This window comes from Dasypus novemcinctus, chromosome 1, assembly GCF_030445035.2.
Source record: "Dasypus novemcinctus isolate mDasNov1 chromosome 1, mDasNov1.1.hap2, whole genome shotgun sequence".
NCBI classification, from domain to species: domain Eukaryota; kingdom Metazoa; phylum Chordata; class Mammalia; order Cingulata; family Dasypodidae; genus Dasypus; species Dasypus novemcinctus.
In genome coordinates this window covers 118,840,109-118,859,418 of record NC_080673.1, presented here as the reverse complement: position 1 = coordinate 118,859,418, position 19,310 = coordinate 118,840,109, and the positions used below count along the sequence as shown (strand labels likewise).

The 19,310-nt window shown below is 38.7% G+C and overlaps 1 long non-coding RNA gene across 1 annotated transcript in view; it reads left to right on the top strand.

Annotated features, from left to right (window-relative positions):
- Positions 1 to 19,310, top strand: part of LOC139439217 (uncharacterized) — a 70,933-nt gene that overhangs the window by 25,723 nt on the left and 25,900 nt on the right. Inside the window, exon 2 of the long non-coding RNA XR_011649000.1 lies at positions 6,029 to 6,168. This is a non-coding gene — a long non-coding RNA (uncharacterized lncRNA). The remainder of the gene's footprint in view (positions 1 to 6,028; positions 6,169 to 19,310) is intronic.

Sequence of the window (19,310 nt, the reverse complement as noted above, 5' to 3'; positions counted from 1 at the left end):
AAGACCCATTTGTTCCAGAGCAGTTTGTAGTCTTCCTTTGTCCCCCATTCTGCGTCCTTCCATTCTCTTCTCAGGTGTTGCTCCCTGAAAAACATCTTGCCCCCAAACTCCTCTTCAATGTCTGCTCTCAGAGAAACTAAACTGCGATAATGTATCACCTAGGAAACTCTGTAAGCACAGTGAAAAGTTGTGAAACAGATTTTTCTAGCCTGTTTAAAATTCTTCTTTATGAAGAGTTCCAGTGATTTTGGACCTATTTACTAAAAATACAAAAATTATCTTTTGAAGGATGTATTAGTCAGCCAAAGGGGTGCTGATGCAAAATCAGAAATTAGTTGGTTTTTATAAAGGGTATTTATTTGGGGTAGGAGCTTACAGATACAAGGCCATGAAACATAAGTTACTTCCCTCACCGAAGTCTATTTTCACATGTTGGAGCAAGATGGCTGCCGAAGTCTGGGAGGGTTCAGGCTTCCTGGGTTCCTCTCTTCCCGGGGCTTGCTTCTCTTTCCTCTGTATGCGTATTTCCTGGGGCTCCAGCTTAAGGCTTCAGCATCAAACTCCAACATCAAAACCCCTCAACTCTGCCCTTTGCCATGCCTTTTATCTGCGAGTCCCCACCCACCAAGGGGCAGGTACTTAATGCCCTACTGACACAAGAGGTTTACTTGATTAATCTTTTAATCTTGATTAAGATCACTTGATTAAGTAATCAAGTAAACCTCTGAATCCAATATAATCCCATAGGCCCAGAGGAAAAAACCAGTTTACAAACATAATCCAATATTTCTTTTTGGAATTCATCAATAATATCAAACTACTATAATGGATTTGAAAGATTTTAGGGACTGAAATCATGGAAGATGGAAGTTTACTTTTCAAATTTCAGTTAAAATCTTTGCACAATTAGTATATTGGACTGAAATTGTTTTAGCAAGTAGAGTTAATGATGCATTTTTTTTTTCATTAAGAGCAACATATTTTTGTGTGCTGTATTTTTCAAACACAAAAATGATTACGTCCAAGTATTTGAATAAAATGATCTCAAATTTCCTTGATCAACCTGATGAATTGCAAATATTACATATATATTCAAGAAAACAAAAATATTCACAATTTTCTTTATGAAATATTAATCTCGATAAATATCATTAATATTTTTTACTAGCAAGGACAAACATATTTTTATGCTTAGTAAATAAAAGTTGTTTCCAACTTTTCTATTTTATCTTATATATTTTTGTTTTATAACATATTGATACAGTATTGCATATATAGAACATGTGAGCTTAAGTTTATAGTTTATATATAAGTAATTTATAAATATATTGGAATGTTTGCTCAAAAAGTTTGTTTTCACTGCTATGATATGGGTGCACCACTAAAAATTTTGGTCACAATTGCAGTGCACCATGTAGTCTCTTTTTTTTTTCCTTGTATTGGTTCATTCTTTTTTTATTTTTTATTTTATTTTATTTTTTTCTTCTTTATTTGCTTTTAAATGTTACGTTCAAAAAATATGAGGTCCCCATATGCCCCCCCACCCCACACATCCCACCCCTCCCACATCAACAACCTCTTCCCTCATTGTGGCACATCCACTGCACCTGGCGAATACATTCTGGAGAACTGCTGCACCACATGGACAGTGGTCCACATTGTAGTCCACACTCTCCCCCAGTTCACCTAGTGGGCCACGACAGGACATACAACGTCTAGCATCCATCCTTGCAGCACCACCTAGGACAACTCCAAATCCTGAAAATGCCCCTTCACCATATCTCTTTGCCCCTCTGCCGACCATCAGCAGCCACTGTGGCCACCCTCTCCACATCACTACTACAATTTCTTCCCTTACTAATCACAATAGTTCCCCAGCAGAACACCAGTAAGTCCACTCTAATCCATGCTCTATTCCTCCATTTTGTGGACCTGGGATGGCTATGTCCAGTCCCCCTCTACATCAAGAGGGGGTTTAGATTCCACATGGATGATGGATGCAATTCTCCTGCTTGCAGCTATAAGCACTCTTGGCTCCCTGGTGTGATGGATGACCCTCTTCTCCTCCCTGTCAGCTGGCCAGGGTAAGTCCAAGAAACCAGAGGGTAGGAGCTGCAAGTCTGCTGAGGCCCAGGGCCTGGCCCTCACATGAACAGTTCAGAGTTTCAGGTCTCCTGAGTGTCTTTATCATTCAAAGAAGGATGATCTGTGACAAAGAGCAAGGAAGATGAACAAAGGAAACTTTAGAGAGTAGCAGAGGGAAATGCTTGTTCTAGTGACCAGAATGTATTCCTCTATCCTGGGAAAACACAACTTTTAAACAGAGGGTCTACACTCTGAGGAGGTTTTCTTTACCATAGGGTATTTTCCCTGCCATGAGAGTCAGACACACATCTAGATTGGGGGTCAGCAAACTTTTTCTGTACAGGTCCCAAGAGTAAATATTTTAACTTTGTCACAGCTACTCAACTTTGCCATTGTTAGTGCAAAAGCAGTCATAGATAATATGTAAACAATAAGAGTGGCTGTGTTCCAATAAATTTTTTTCTTTTTTTTCTTTTTAATTAAAAAAATTCTTTTCCCAATAACATTTTATTTGCAAAAAAAGGCGGTGGGTTGTATTTGGCATAGGGGGCCATAGTTTTCCAATATCTGTTCCAGATCAGATTAAGAAATAGAAACATGTAAATTTTGTATAAACACTAGAATTATAAAGTTTCTAAATTCATGTGGTTCCCTCTATCACCCCTGCAGCAACCACAACTCATTAAAACCACCCCATGGTAAAACACAGGGAGGCGAGGAAATGTAAAAAATGAATTTGTCCTCTTTGCTCTTTGTCCTGAGAAGTCGCTAATCCTACATTTTTTGAAGTTCATGACATTTAAAAATCTTTATTTTTTATTTTTTTAAAGATTTGTTTTTATTTATTTCTCTCCCTTTCTCCCCTATTGTCTGCTCTCTACGTTCATTCACTGTGTATTCTTCTGCGTCTGCTTGCATTCTTGTAATGACATAGGAAACTGTGTAGCTTTTTTTTGTTGCGTCATCTTGCTGCATCAGCTCTCCGTGTGTGCAGTGCCACTCCTGGGTGAGATGTGCTTTTTTTGCACTGGGTGGCCCTCCTTATGGGGTGCACTCCTTGCACGTGGGGCACCCCTACACAGGGGATACCCCTGCATGGCATGACACTCCTTGTGTGTGGCAGCACTGCACGTGGGCCAGCTTACCACATGGGTCAGGAGGCCCTGGATATCAAACACTGGATCCTCGTTATGGTAGGTGGATGCTCTATCAGTTGAGCCACAACAGCTTCCCTAAAAATCTTTAGTATTCACCTATTTTCACTGAAGAATTGAGCTATATTTAGCTTCTTATTTCCTATCAAACCTATAAGATCAAATCTAGATGTCAGGTAAGGAAAAATTCCAAGTTAAACCAGAAAGAATAGTATAATGAACCTCTATACTTTCATCAGTCAGATTGAATAATTATTAACATTGTCATCCTTGTTTCATCTAACAGTTTATTCTTTCCTTCACCCCTGCTTTCTTTTTTATAAATTTATTTATTTATTTATTTATTTATTTATTTATTCCCCTCCTCCTCATTGTTTGCATTCATTGTCTGCTCTTTGTGTCCATTTGCTATGTGTTCTCTGTGTCTGCTCATTTCTTTTTAGGAGGTACCAGGAACTGAAACTGGGACCTCCCATGTGGGAGAGAGGCTCTCAATCACTTGAACCACCTCAGTTCCCTGCTTTGTTATGTGCCTCATTGTCTTTCCTCTTTGTGTCTCTTTGTTGCATCAGCTTGCCACACTTGCCCTTCACGCCAGCTTGCTGTCTTGCTTGTCTTCTCCAGGAGGCACTGGGAACTGAACCTGGGACCTCCCATGTGGTAGGCAGGAGCTCAGTTGTTTGAGCCATGTCTGCTTCTTCCTGCTTTCTTTTTATGTGTTATTTTTAAGATAAATTCCTGAGACAGATCGTTTTACTTCAAATTAATATCTACAACTAAAAAAATAAGGAATTGTTTCTGGCATAAGTACAATGCCATTATCTTTTCAAATATAATTAGAATACTTAGTATCTTTTGATATGCAATTCATATTTAAATTTCCCAAATTATATTAAAAATGTCTCTTTATGGATGGGTTAAATCAGGATGCAAACAAGATTCAACTTGGCATTCAATTATTGTATTATTTGGTCTCTTTCACTTTAGAACAGTCTTCCCCTCTTTTTTTTTCCCTTTCTTTGTTTCACTTGTTAGTGACTGGGGAAACTAGGATAATTGTCTTGAGGACTGTTTATTTTCTGATTTGTCTTATTATTTCTTTGTGGTATTGTTTAACCTACACTTCTTAAAATAGAAGTTTGTTTGAAAGGTTTAATTAGATTCAGATTTAACTTTTTTGGCAAGTCTGCTAGTACTACATACTCCATATATGCGGAGACCCAGGGCCCCCACAAAAATCCATAGCGCTTAGCTGCCTGTGTGACCTAGACATAAGTTAAAAGTTAACAACCCTTCCCAGAGGGGAGAGACTGATAGATGTTTTCATAAACTATAATCTTCCCAAAGTAGTAAATGTCCTTGGTAAACATCCTTTCTACGAATGTACTGAAAACATCACCAGACCCCTTGTGTATGTTTCACGTGACCGTAGCAGAAACTCTGTTCTCATACCTTATGGAATGTTCTGAAATCCCTTATATATTACCCCCCATTTTCTTATCTCTTTGCGTAATGCTATCTTCATTCTCTGAACCACCACTTTCAGAGATTCTCTCCTGTCTGTAAGTCCCGATAAAGTTCATGCCTGACTATATGCCAGGTGTGCTCTTTAGTCTCATGGCCAGACCAACTCAAGAGCTTCAGGAGCTGTGTTATAACAATTGGCAAGTCAGCCAGGAGACCGAAGGACCAGTGACAGTAGTGGGCATGAGCTCAGGGAAAGGAGAATCCACAAGGGAAATCCTGGTTGGCCTGTAATATCCATGTGGTGAGGGGTGGCTGCCCTCCAGGATGAGTGGGACCACTAAGAGAATATGGGAATGCCCAAAAAGTGCTGACAGGTATGCTGACTGAGTTACAACAAATAGCAGAGCAGCTGCACTTAAATAAGGAAAAGGGAGACTGCCAGATGGCAGCAGCATGGCTCCTGTCAGGAGACTTGTGGGTGGTTTCTGAGGCAGAAGAAGTGGCAAAGGCCTTTGTGCAGCTGCTTAGAAGGAAAGCTAAAGTTAGAAAGGGTAAGTCCTAGTATAGGCAGAGATGAAAGATTATTTAACCGATTGTCTATGCTGAGTTGATGATCAGTTATATTGCAAAACTGTGTTAACTGGAAGAATTTAATGGGATGTTATATTGACAATGCTTTAAGTTTTTTGTTATTTATTTATTTATTTATTTTTCTCCCCTCCCCCCCTCACCCCAGTTGTCTGTTCTCTGTGTCTATTTGCTGCGTCTTCATTGTCCACTTCTGTTGTTGTCAGCGGCACGGGAATCTGTGTTTCTTTTTGTTGCGCCATCTTGTTGTGTCAGCTCTCCGTGTGTGCGGTGCCATTCCTGGGCAGGCTGCACTTTTCTTTCGTGCTGGGCGGCTCTCCTTAGGGGGTGCACTCCTTGCGCGTGGGGCTCCCCTACGCGGGAGACACCCCTGCGTGGCACGGCACTCCTTGTGTGCATCAGCACTGTGCATGGGCCAGCTCCACACAGGTCAAGGAGGCCCAGGGTTTGAACCGCGGAACTCCCATGTGGTAGACGGACGCCCTAACCACTGGGCCAAGTCCAACGCCCTGTTTTAAGTTTTATTCACATTTTATTTTGATCAAGGTGCTAAAAAGAACTTTAAGTTTTGAATCAATAGCTTAGTCCTGAATTTTGAATCTGTCTAAGTGTACTCCTGAAGAGTAATCCCGGTTATGTAAATGTTAAATGTCTCTGTCTAAACTGCTAAATTATTGCTTAGCTGCATTTCTGCTCAAGTATTTCTAATGAGTTGTTGGTTACTAAAAATACAGGTGTTTCCAAGAATGAATTTGCATATTACAGACAACACTGATTCCAGAGGAAACCTTAAAAGCAGTAAAAATCAGAGATGTGAAACGATGGAGAGCTTGGACACACCAGACCAAAGGAGTGAGAGTTATGAGTCCAATTGGTGAGTTTTATGTTTTTGTTGATGTATCTTAACACTTTTTGGGTTTGTCTGTTTGTTCAGTGTACATTTTCCTACCTCTGGATGGTAATATTAAATTAACAAAAGAAAATTCTTTGAAAATCTCTATTCAAATTGCTAAAAATTAAATGGGAGCTTACGTAGGTAAATGAGTACACCTGAAAACCAAATTGGAGAAGCCAAACAGGATAAAAAGTCATACAAAATTGGAATAAAGAAATTATTTAAAGGAAAGACACTAAAAAGTTTATCCTGAATTCTATAATCTTTCTTCCTGTAATCTTTAGTGCCCCAGGGTCTTCTCCTAACCTTGACTGAATTCTAGTAACTCATTAAAACCAGTCAAGGAAACTAAGGGAATGGGCTGGGTGTAGAAAGATAGGGGAAATGTGAGTTTAGCCTAGACTTCAGGCTACCAGGCCTGGAAATTAAAATAATAGGAGCAGAGGAGATATTATAGAATAAACCTTGTTTTGTATAGTCTGTTCTGGAATTCCCCCAATTAAATTTTAACAGATTTGAAATGACAATAATAATCTAATGGCCACATTTCAGTAACTAAAGAAAAATTTCTTGAAAGCTATGGAAAGATTTTTCTGAATTATGATTAAAATAAATTAAACAATTATAATATATTCAAGAACCTGGCAGTCAGTATGCTTTTAAGGTTATTCACAATTTTAGAATTTTATTAAAGAAAAAAAGAGGTTTTAGCTTTCTGTGGAGGAGGGAAGAAAAAAGAACAACTCTTGCATAAATAATAATGGTTTCAATTTTATTTAGCTTGGGTGTAATCTCCCTAGGTTTATAGGGTACTAATAAAATAAATTATCATTATAGGTATTAAATATTTAAGATGATGAAAACTGTATGTTTTTGGCTAATGAAATTATTACAGATTTCTTTTAAAAATGTTTGTGCCTAAATTGAAATGAAGTATTTTTTTAATAGAACAGAATGAGAGATATGAGACTTAAATGAATATAGATAACAGTAAAATGTTTATGAATGTGAATTCAGAGTCAATGCTGACTGAAGTTTGGTAAGTTTGTTTAAGGGAATGTGTTTGGTAAGATCTAAGGTAAGATCTAAGGCTTTTCATAAGATCAGGGTGGAAATATGTAAGACAAAGTTTGAATGAATATAGAAATTTATAGAAGGTATTGTAGAATATAGCATTAAGTAAGGGAATGTGTTTTGTAAAGGTGACATTTGTCTTGAGATGAAATCACTATAGTCTATGTGGTTATGGTTGGTTATAGGAAGTTTGCAAAAACATTTTATAAACTGAAATATTATTATTATTATTTATTTATTTATTTCTCTTCCCTTCTCCCCAACCTCTCCCCCTCCCCCAGTTGTCTGTTCTCTGTGTCCATTCACTGCGTGTTCTTCTATGACCACTTCTATCCTTATCAGCGGCACCGGGAATCTGTGTTTCTTTTTGTTGCATCATCTTGTTGTGTCAGCTCTCTGTGTGTGGAGTGCCATTCCTGGACAGGCTGCACTTTCGCGCTGGGCAGCTCTCCTTATGGGGCACACTCCTTGCACGTGGGGCTCCCCTATGCGGGGGACACCCCTGCGTGGCAGGGTACTCCTTGCGTGCATCAGCACTGCACATGGGCCAGCTCCACACAGGTCAAGGAGGCCCGGGGTTTGAACCGCGGACCTCCCATGTGGTAGACGGATGCGCTATCCATTGGGCCAAGTCCCCTTCCCCGAAATGTTATTTAAATGACTAATTCCAGGGAGCCATTATTAAATAGATACTTAAATTGATGTTGATAAAAAGTAATTTCATAATAGGGAAACCTGTCAGAGGCTACCTCAATCTGAATATTAAATTAAATTGGTGGTAGGGGAAAGATAGTCTTGATTCTATTGGGATTCTTAGGTTTTCATAAAATAATGGCGAAAGTTTTTTCTATACTGCTAAAGTTAAATATCCTCTAATTAACATAATCATGGTAAATCTGTAGAAGTAAAAAGTAAAGTACTAAGAGTAGATAAGTTAATTTAATACTTTATAAACTGCAGTGGAAGTATTTAGAAAGTATATAAAAATTAAGAGATAGACTTTAGTATTGTCAAACTTTCTTGTGCTTTCAAACCAGGCCTCCAATAACCTATGGTGCCTCTCCATTTGAGTTATTGGCTAGGTTGGTCACTTCAACTCCTAAAGTAATAAAAGGATATACTACATCTCTGGACTTGACTCCTGAAGTAGATGGAAAGTATGTTGCTGTTTCAAACTCCTGCAGCAGCTGGTGATGGCTCAATATGGCCAGATTTACTATGGACATTTACTGTGGCCAGATTTACTTTGGTCTCACAGCTGGACCAACTTGTGCCCTTCAGGAGTTGGGTTGTAACAATGTTCTATCATATCCAACTTTTAGTAATGCTTAAAATCGATTATTGATTTTTGGTGGTGGTAAAGTTTCCCATCAATTTTTCTCCTAATGGTTTGACATCCAATGATTATTCCTTGGATCAATCATTTGGAGCACCAAAATTATGACTTCCTCATTCTATCATTTCTTTTACGTTATTATCTGGAAGTTATTTCTAAATAAGTCATTTATCAATTGGGGTTATTTTTAATATATTACAAAAAAACATAAAAAATAAATGTATTACACAGGATTGACAGGATAAAGGCTTCTCTCTTTTTGTAATCACCATTTTTCAAGTTAAGGGATCAATGCTCTAACCTTCTGCAATGGTTTCTGATGAGTTCTGGTTAATTTTTTTTTTTTTTTTTGCATCTCTCTTTCTTCCTTTTGTGATATCATTATAACTCACATTTTTAAATTAAATTATTTTTTTACAATCAATTGTGGTCATTATTAATTTTAAGAAGCTCTGGTTTCTTTCAATGATGAATGATATATATAGAGATCACAGTATGGTGCTAGGGGTGACCATTGCTTCCAGATCTTTTCAGTAAGTAGAGTTAGCATATACAATAAAATTTTTAACCTTTTATTATACAAAATTTCAAACATATGCAAGAGTAGAGTGAGCAAAATAATTCTTTCATCTGCCATCATCCACTTTCAACAGATATTAATACTTTGCTCATCTTACTTTATCTAGTTCCCTAACTTTCTATTAAAATCTCTTGCAAGTCTATGATAGAAAAATTGACAAGGGATAGGAACTATAAATTCATAAATGAGGAACTAAAATGGTAATAAACTTGAAAAGATGCTTGAATTTCACAGTAATTCATTTTAAAATTAAAAAAAGTAATGGGCAGGGAGTGGATGTGTCTCAAGCAGTTGAGCACCTGCTTTACACATGGAAGGTCTGGGATTCAGTTCCCAATGCATCCTTAAAAAAACAAAAACAAACAAGTAAAACAAATGGAAAAACCAACTCAGCTGACATAGCTTAGTGGTTGAGCACTAGCTTTCTATATATGAGGTCCCAGGTTCAATCCCTGGCCCCCAGTACCTCAAAAAAAAAAAAAAAACAAAACAGTAAGAGAATTGGAAAAATAATGATTCTCCCCATTGTTGAATAGTTTATAGAACAATGGAACTTTCATCAATGCTGGAGGGAATACAAATACAAATTCATGCAAGCTTTGTGGATAGCAATTTAGCAAATCACACAAAAATCTTTAAAATATACTTTTCTCTACCTCGGGTATGGTTAAGCTGCTGTAAAAGAAACTCCAGGATACAATTACTTTAATAAGATACAAGTTTACTTTTTTTCTCTCTGTCCCATGAAGGTATCCAGGGATACAGGCTAGCAGGGACACTGTGCCATGCTCCAAGATCTTATCATCATATGCAGTCAAAACTGGGTCATCACCACATCTAAGTTCCAGCTGGCAGGAAAGGGAAAAAAGAATGGAGGAGGCACACTCCATGTTATAAGGCCCAGGCCAGGATGCGGCACACATCGCTTCCACTCATCTTCCATTGGTGAGAATGTAGTTGCATGGTCACACCTATCTGCAAGAAAGGATGGGAAAGGTAGACTAGTTGGGCAGCCATGTGTTTAGGAGGATCAGATTTTGGCAGACATCTGAAAGTCTCCACCATACCATTGACCTAGTAATTATTTAAAAATTTAATTTTTAAAAATCATGGCTATTTCCACAGATTTTTCTGCAGATTTCACAGCTTTGTGTATAATTACAAATTTGGAATCAATATGAATGTCCAAAATAATGGATTATTTAAATACATTATCATGTAATCATTCTCTGTAGCCACTAAAAATGTTATAGTTAATATTTAATGACAAGAAAAAAGGTTTGACCTTATAATAGAAATGTTTGGGTTACTCATCCAGCTCATGATTATTTTATATTTAAATTATAGTCCCAGGAAGCAGATGTGGCTCAAACAATTGGGTTCCTGTCTACAATATGGGAGGTCCAGGGTCCAATTCCCTGGGCATCCTGGTGAAGGCAAGCTGGCCTGCATGGCAAGTTGGCCCAAATGGAGAGCTGATCCATGTGGCATGCTGGCCCACACAGGAGTGCTGGCCTGCACAGGAGTGCTGGCCCATGTGGTAAGCTGGCCTGAGAGGAGAGTTGGCCCGGCAAGATTATGCAACAAAAAGAGACACAGAGAGACAATAAGAGACACAGCAGAACAGGGAACTGAGGTGGTGCAGGAGATTGAGCACTTCTCTCCCACTCTGGAAGGTCCCAGGATTGGTTCCTGGTGCTGCCTAAAGAGAAGACAAACAGACACAGAAGAAAGCACAGTGAATGGACACAGAGAGCAGACAATGGGGGGTGGGGGAGAAATACATTTTTAAAACTTAAAAAGAATTACAGTCTCTACGTAAGGGGTGGGCTTGGTTTCCCGAGTTAATATCAGATGATACTTACTGCTGCAGTAATCATAACTTTGGAACAAGTACTATACAAGTAAATCCTCTCTCAATAATTAGAAATAAGAGGCATAGAAAGTGTAGTTATAGGGAGCAGTTGCGGCTCAAACAGTTGGGCACCCACCTCCCACATGGGAGGTCCTGGGTTTGGTTTCAGTGCCTCCTAAAGAAGACAAACAAACAACAAGCAGACATTGAGCAAAAACAATGAGCAGACAAGAAAAAAACAAGCAGACAATGAACAGACAACAAGCAAAAACAATGAAAAATGAGCAAGACAGTGAACAAACAATGAGCAGACAGCGAGCAAAAAACCAAAATCCAACAGGAAGTAGATGTGGCTCAAGGAGTTGTGTGCCTGCCTCCCATACAGGAAGTTCTGGGTTTAGTTCCTGGTGCCTCCTAAAGGAGAAATGAGCAGACAACGAGCAGAAAAACAGAGGAGGGAGTCATCTTGGCAGAAGGGGGGGATGGGAGAAAAAATCTTTTAAAAACCATGTAGTTATACTGTATAGGGTATAGGAGTTGTAAAGTGATGTGCAGTCTAACTGGAATGCTTATATGCATATGTCTATATAGAAACCCTACATTGTTCCAAAGATTCCTTGATTATATTGTTTCTTGTAACCCAATGATCCCTAGTTGAGAAAATCACATATTATTCACTGAAAAAAATGAACAGGTTATAAAAGGTATATACAGTATGACCCCACTTTAAAAAAAATAGATGGATGCAAACAAAAAAGTTTGTGCTACTGATGGTAATGGCTATCTCTGGATGAAAACAGTATAGTTTTTTGTTTTTTTTGTGTTTTTTAACTCTATTCATTTCTATTTCCTAAACGTTCTACAATGAATATGTTTTATTTTTAGGAAAAATAATGGTTATTTTAAATTTGACAAAAAATTCTAAAAGCCAGCATTCTCTAACTTCAAAATCCATTGGCACAACAGCCTGTCCCTGTTGTTAAGGGATTGCTCCCAGGAGAAGCCCAGGGAGAACTTACCAGCACAGAGTAGTTGAAAATTTACCACCTTTGACTGTGGTCTCCTTATTTTGTGGATTTATTGAAAACAATATGTTGAATGGTTTTAAATGTTAATCTAGCTTGTTTTTGTGGCCCTTAATGTGAGTTGAAGGGGTGAGGACATTGCAAAGGAGGCCTGACGGGGACTGAAATCAGATATAGTATATCATTTGTGTCTGGATTTGACAACCACATAGAGGCGCAAATTTTAAGAAGATAAAATTTGTAATGGGAACTCTTCAAACCTGAGTACCATATACACAAAACACAAACCTGGTGTGGTAGTTTGAGGCTTTTATGAATACCAGAAAAGATCATGTCCTTGGAGTAATCCATTCCTAAGAGTGTAAATTGATTGTAGGTGGGACCTTTTGATTATATTCCTTCAGTAAGGCATGACCCAGGGTTGGTCTTACTACACTTACTGGAGTCCTTTATAAATGGGAAGAATACAGAACTGCACAGACAGAGAGAAAAGCCACAGGAGCTCAGAGAGGAACCGACAGAAGCTGAGAGAGAAAGCCACAGACAGGGCAGAAAGCAAGGAACCTGGAGGAGAATGCAGAGATTGACAGACACGGTCCTGTGCCTCACCATGGGCCTTGCCAGATGAGAGAGGAATCCAGGAGCACCAGTAGCTAGTCCTGGGGAAGAAAAGCATTGCCTGATGAAGCCTTGGTTTATGCATTTCCACAGTCTCAGAACTGTAAACATATCAGTTAATAAATCCCCATTGTAAAAGCCAACCCATTTCTGGCATATTGCTTCCAGCAGCTTTTAGCAAACTAAAACACCTGGATAGGAATAATCTGTAGGACTCCTGCAGCAAAGGTAATAATTTACCTTTTAAATTGGGCAATGTGATGGTTACTTTCATTTATCAACTTGGCTAGGAAATGGTGTCCAGTCGTTCGGTCAAGCAAGCACTGGTCTGATTGTTACTGTAAAGTATTTCATAGATGAATTTGCTCCTATAGTCAGTTGACTGCATCTATAGTCAACAAAAGAGACAGTTCTAAGCAATGAGTCAAGTCACCTTATCCAATCTGTTGGAGATTTTAAAGCCAGAACTAAGGATTTCAGATGTCAGAAAGAAATCCTGCCTGTGTTTCAGCCAGTCAGCTTCTCCTGGAGAATACAATGTCACATTTATCAAGTTTTCAATTTGCTGCCTGCCCTAATGAGTTTGGATTTGCTGATCCCATGGTCGTGTAAGCTAATTCCCCCACTCAATCTCTTAATACTAATATATTCTGTCAGTTTTGACTAACACAGTGTGTTATTATTTTTGGCAAAGAAACAGCAAGAGAGCAACAAGAGCAAAAACCAATTAGAAAGATAAGAATTAAATAAAAGAAAAACAATTTTAAAAATAGTTAACACTTTGCAATTTCAATAAAAATTCTGCCTGTAATACAATGTCATGTCTTAGAATTTCATTCTCCATAATAAATTCATCAGCACAATAAATTTAGAATACGTGAAAATATCAGTATCTATGAATTTATCAACAAAATTCTGTTTTCACTTAGACAGAATTAAAGTTCCACCAACTTATCCTAAATTTAAAATTATTTAGATAAATTTATATATAGGGGAAATTGATACCGTATTTGATGTAACACTTGGTATAATAATTAACCAAAGCTAATTAGCTTAATATTATCTCCTATGGTTTATTCACCAAGAAGAATGTATTGTTACACTTTTTAAGCTTTCTAATTTGAAGTAATTTCAAACTTGCAGGAAAGTTGCAAAAAGAATACAAAAGCAATACAGAAAACTCCAATATACTCCTTTCTCAGATACCCAGAGTTTAATTACTGCCTTTTAACATTTTGCCATATTTTTTATATCATTCTACCTACCTACCTACCTATAGCAGTTTGATAGTGTTTATGAATTCCAAAAATAGATATTGGATTATGTTTGTGAACTAGTCTTTTCCTCTGGGCATATTAGAATATATTGGATCCAGAGGTTTCACTTTTAGTTGATTAAATAATGATTCACCTTTGATTGGGTCCTGTCAGTAGGACATTGAGTCCCTGTTCCCTTGTAGGTGGGGACTCACAGAGAAATTGCACTGCAGAGAAGGGAGGCTGGAGTTTTGATGTGAAGCCTGGGGAAGTAAAGACACAGAGAAGGAGGATACAGGGAGTTATGATCCTGGACCCTGGGATATAAACACACAGAGAAGCAGATATATGAGAAAGGAGAGAAGTCTTCTTTAAACATAGGCAGAAAGATGAGCCGTTCACTGATAGTCTTACAGTTGGCCTTGTGGAGAAAGCAGAGCAGCTGAGCCCAAAGAGAAACAAGTCCCGGGAAGAGAGGAACCCAGAAAGCCTGAACCCTTGCGGATGTCAGCAGCCATCTTACTCCAAGATGTGGCAACAGCCTTTGGTGAGGGAAGTAACTTATGTTTTATGGCCTGGTAACTGTAAGCGTCTACTCCAAATAAATACTCTTTATAAAAGCCAACAGGGGGAAGAAGATGTGGCTCAAGTGACAGAGCTTCTTTCTACCATATGGGAGGACCTGGGTTCGATCCCTGGTGCCTTCTGGTGAAAATGAAAAGAAAGCGTACCCATGCAGCAAGCCAGTGCTTGCATGAGTTCCCACGTGGTGAGCCAGTGCCTGCACAAGTGCCCACATGAGTGCCCACGTGGTGCCAGTGCCCTGCGCAAATGAGTTATGCAGCAATATGATGACACATCAAAAGAGAGACAAGGGAGAGTCAAGGTGAACTGCAGCAGAAACCAGAAACTGTGGCGGTGCAATTGACAGGGGACCTCTCTCCCCATCAGAGGTCTCCAGGATTGAATCCTGGTGAATCCTAGAGGAGAGAAAGTGAGAAAAGAAGACAACACAAATAGCAAAAACAGCAGGGTGGGAGGAGGGGAAGGGGGGAAAATAAATAAGTACATAAAAAAAAAAAGCCCAAAAGGGGAAGCAGATGTGGTTCAAGTGATAAGGTCTCCACCTACCATATGGGAGGACCTGGGTTCAATCCCTGGGACCTCCTGGTGAAAAAGAAGAGAAAGCATCCCTGTGTGGCAAGCCAGTGTCTGCATGGAGAGCTGAGTGCCTGCACAGTGAGCCAAAGTGCCCTTGTGGTGAGCCAGTGCCTGTGTGGCGAGCCAGTACATGTGTGGTGAACCAGTGCCCAGGTAGCAAGCCAAGTGCCTGTGTAGCAGCCAAGTGCCCACATTGGTGAATCATGTAGCAGGATGAATGATGCAGCAGAGGAGAGATGAAGGGGAGATTCAAGGTGAGGCGCAGTGGAGACCAGGAACTGAGGTGGCGCAATTGACCAGGAACCTCTCTCCATGTCAGAGGTCCCCAGGATCAAATCCCAGTGAATCTTACAGGGGAAAGATGAGAAGACAAAAAGAGAAATGACGCAGAGGATCACATGGCGAATGAACGCAGACAGTGGGAACAGTAGGGTGGGGGCAGGGGGGAGGGTGAGGGAAAGAAAAAATTTATTAAAAAAACATGAAAAAGAAAACAAGCAACTCAATTTAAAAAAAAGCCAACAGATTTCTGGTATTTTGCATTATCACACCTTATCAGATATATGGTTATACCTTATCAGATATATGGTTTCCAGATATTTTCTCCCATTCTGTTGGTTGATAATGTCCTTTGATGCACAAGTTTTTAATTTTGATGAAGTCCACTTTCTCTATTTTTTCCTTTGTTGCTCATGCTTTTGGTACTGCATCTGAGACTCCATTGTCTAATACAAATTCTTGAAGATATTTCCTTATGTTTTCTTCTGAGAGTTTTATAATTTTAATTGCTTTTAAATTATATAAATGTGTATTATATAAACTTAAATATATAAACTTATATTAACCTTTGGTTCCTTGAATTATTAAAGTCCATTAATACAGGTTAATTCCTCATAGAGGCTCTATCTCTTCAGTTAAGCATTAAACACTGAGTAGTTTTTTTTGGATAAGAAAGGTGTGACTGAGTATATAGAGGATAAGATGTCATTAGGGTATTGAGTACCCTCCCCTTGATGTGTGGGGACTCTCAGATAAAAGGCATGGCAAAGGACAGAATTGGAGGTTTTTGATGTTGGAGTTTTGATGTTGGAGTCTGATGCTGTAGCTTTGAGCTGGAGCCCCAGGAAGTAAGCCCACAGAAGAAAGATAAGCAAGCCCCAGGAAGGGAGGAACCCAGGAAGCCTGAACCCTTGCAGATGTCGGCAGTCATCTTGCTCCAACACGTGAAAGTAAACTTTGATGAGGGAAATAACTTATGCTTCATGGCCTGGTATCTGTAAGCTCCTACCCCAAATAAATACCCTTTATAAAAACCAACCAATTTCTGGTATTTTGCAACAGCACCCCTTGGGCTGACTAATATACATACCAAACATACAACACAATAGTACTTCCATTTATACTTACCCATTTGTTTACTTTTATTGGAGATCTTTATAAGTTTGTCATTTCGATCTAATTTCTAGTGTACTTTCCTTTCAATCTGTAGGGCAGGTCTCATGGTGATGACTCCCCACCTTTTATTTATCTGGGAACATCTAAATCTCTCCCTAATTTTTTTTTACCCCCCCCCCCCCACAATGTTTCCCTCATCTGTTTGTGCATTGTTTTTGCTCCTTGTTCTTGCTTGCTGTCTGCTCATTGTCTGCTGGGTTGTCTGTTTGTTTTCTCTTCAGGAGGCACCAGAAACTGAACTTGGGACCTCCCATGTGGGAGCTGGGTGCCCAACTGCTTGAGCCCACATCTGCAACCTGCTCTTTTTTTTTTTTTTTTTTGCTTGTTGTCTGCTCACTGTTTTGCTCATTGTCTTGCTTATTGTTTTTGCTCATTGTCTGCTTCTTATTTTTGCTTGATGTCTGCTCATTGTTTGTTTGTCTTCTTTAGGAAGAGCCCAGCATCTCCCATGTGGGAGGTGGCCATCCATCTTCTTGAGCCACATCTACTCCCCCATTCCCTCATTTTTGAGTTTCACTAGATATAAAATTATTGATTGGCAATTATTTTCTTACCACACTTTAAGCATTTTATCTCTCTGCCATTTTGCCTCCATGGTTTCTGATGAGAAATATGCACTTAGCCTTATTTAGGCATCCTTGTACAATGATATATTGCTTCTTTTGTGCAGTTTTGTCTTTGGCATTCAACAGTTTGATTATAATATGTTTGGACATAGATTTCTTTGAGTTTATCATCTTTGGGGTTTGTTGTGCTTCTTGAATGTGTATATTCACATCTTTCATTAAATTTGGGATGTTTTCTGCCATTATTTCTTCAGATATTCCTTCTGTCTGTTTCTCTATTTCCTCTCCTCCTGGGACTCCCATAATATGTATAATGGTACACTTGATGATGATAATTTTTTAAAAATATCTGTCTGGTATGTCTAAGCCAGTTATTCTTCATAGATGGTTTCTGATATTTTATCTTCTTCCTTTAGTTGGGCCATCATTTCCTGTTTTTTTGTCTTCTAATCTTTTTTTATACACTGTACATTTAAGGTTTTCTTTTTTAAAGAACTTTAGATTACATATATGTTACACACAATAATATAGGGGATTCCCATATGCCATGCTCCCTAGCCCTCCCACATTTTCCCACATCAACAATATCCCTTATTAGGGTGGTACATTTTCCACAATTGATGAACACATTTTGGAGCATTGCCATAAGCAATGATTATAGTTTATATTATTGTTATACTCTCTCCCGCACATTTTTGCAAGTTATTACAAGATATACAACGACTTGTATCTGTCATTGCAATGTCATTCTGGATAATTCCCAAGTTCAAAAAATGTCCCCAAATTACACCTATTTTTCCATCTCTTTCCCCTCAGAACCTCTGGTGGCCACTGCCTCCACATCCATGAAAATTTCTTCCATTGCTAGGATCACAAGTCTATAGTAGAACAACTGTAAGTCTACTCTAATCCATTGTCCATTCCTTAATACTGCGGATTCTGTGATGGTGATGCCCACTCCACTTCTAATTGAGAGGGGGCTTAGATCCCATGGGGCAGATGGATGGAGCTTTCTTGCTTGCGGTTGCAGACTCTTTCTGATATTTGGGATGGTTGTTGTCAGTCATCATCTCCTTGTTAGTTGTCCTGGGTGAATCCAATGGACTGGAGTGTAGGTGTTGCAAGTCTTTTGAGATTCAGGGCCTGACAGGCACATGGACATCCCAAAGATTTAAGTCTTTTGGACATAAAACTATCAACTCTAGTGCTAACTATAGGTTCAAATAGAGGGGGCAGCAGAGCCATGTGTAGGGAAAACATAACAGAGTCCAACTCTATCACACTGTGGAGCATAAATTCCAAAGTAATTGGCAGGGTGCCAAACACCTGAGCCATCTGTCTTGTCTATAGTGTCTGAATGTCTCCACTATTTGAAACAATATTTACTTTGGCAGTTAATGAGATCCTGCTGAGACATGCAAAAGCTTAACCTCTGGAATGACCTCCTAAGTCACTTTGAAATCTCTTAGGTATATAAACTCATTTGTCTTTACTCTTTTCCCCTTTTGGTCAAGGTCTTTTTCCAGTTGCATTGCTAGTTAGTGCTTGTTAGTAATCCCTTGGTGCCAGGGAAGCTTATCCCCAGGAGTCATGTCCCATTTTAAGGGATACATAATACATTTTTATGCTGAGTTTTGGCTTAGAGAGAGGCCATATTTGAGCAAAAAGGAGTCCTCAGAAAGTAACACTTAGGCCCCCTACAATACTAAGTTTCAATTTCAAAGTTAATGGTTCTTAAGTACAGTCATCACAATCAAGGGGCCATCAATGGTTCATCCTCCTTCACTAGTCACTGCCCCTGTACTCAGAGGATTCTTGTTGTCCCATTAGAGAATGTGGCAAAGCTCTCCAGGATGGGAATTTGATATTTCTTTGATTATTTTGTGAATCTCCACCCACTGTGACATTGCTCTATGAACACTTGAACACATTCATATGCCTTATAGGTATGCCCCAGCTGAACCTCCTTCCATGCATCCTCCTTCTCTGACACCCTACACCAATGATCCTCGCCTGCTACAGTTTTAACCCTTCTGTGATCCAAAACTTCTTCAAAATTGAAGCCAACAAAATAACTGAATATAATTAATAGGAAAATGATATAATAATGATGGTTTTAAAAACAATGAATAAAATACAAGAAATTTTTTAAAAGTTTGAAATAAAAAACCTAAAATTAAAAAAATTTTTCCCAT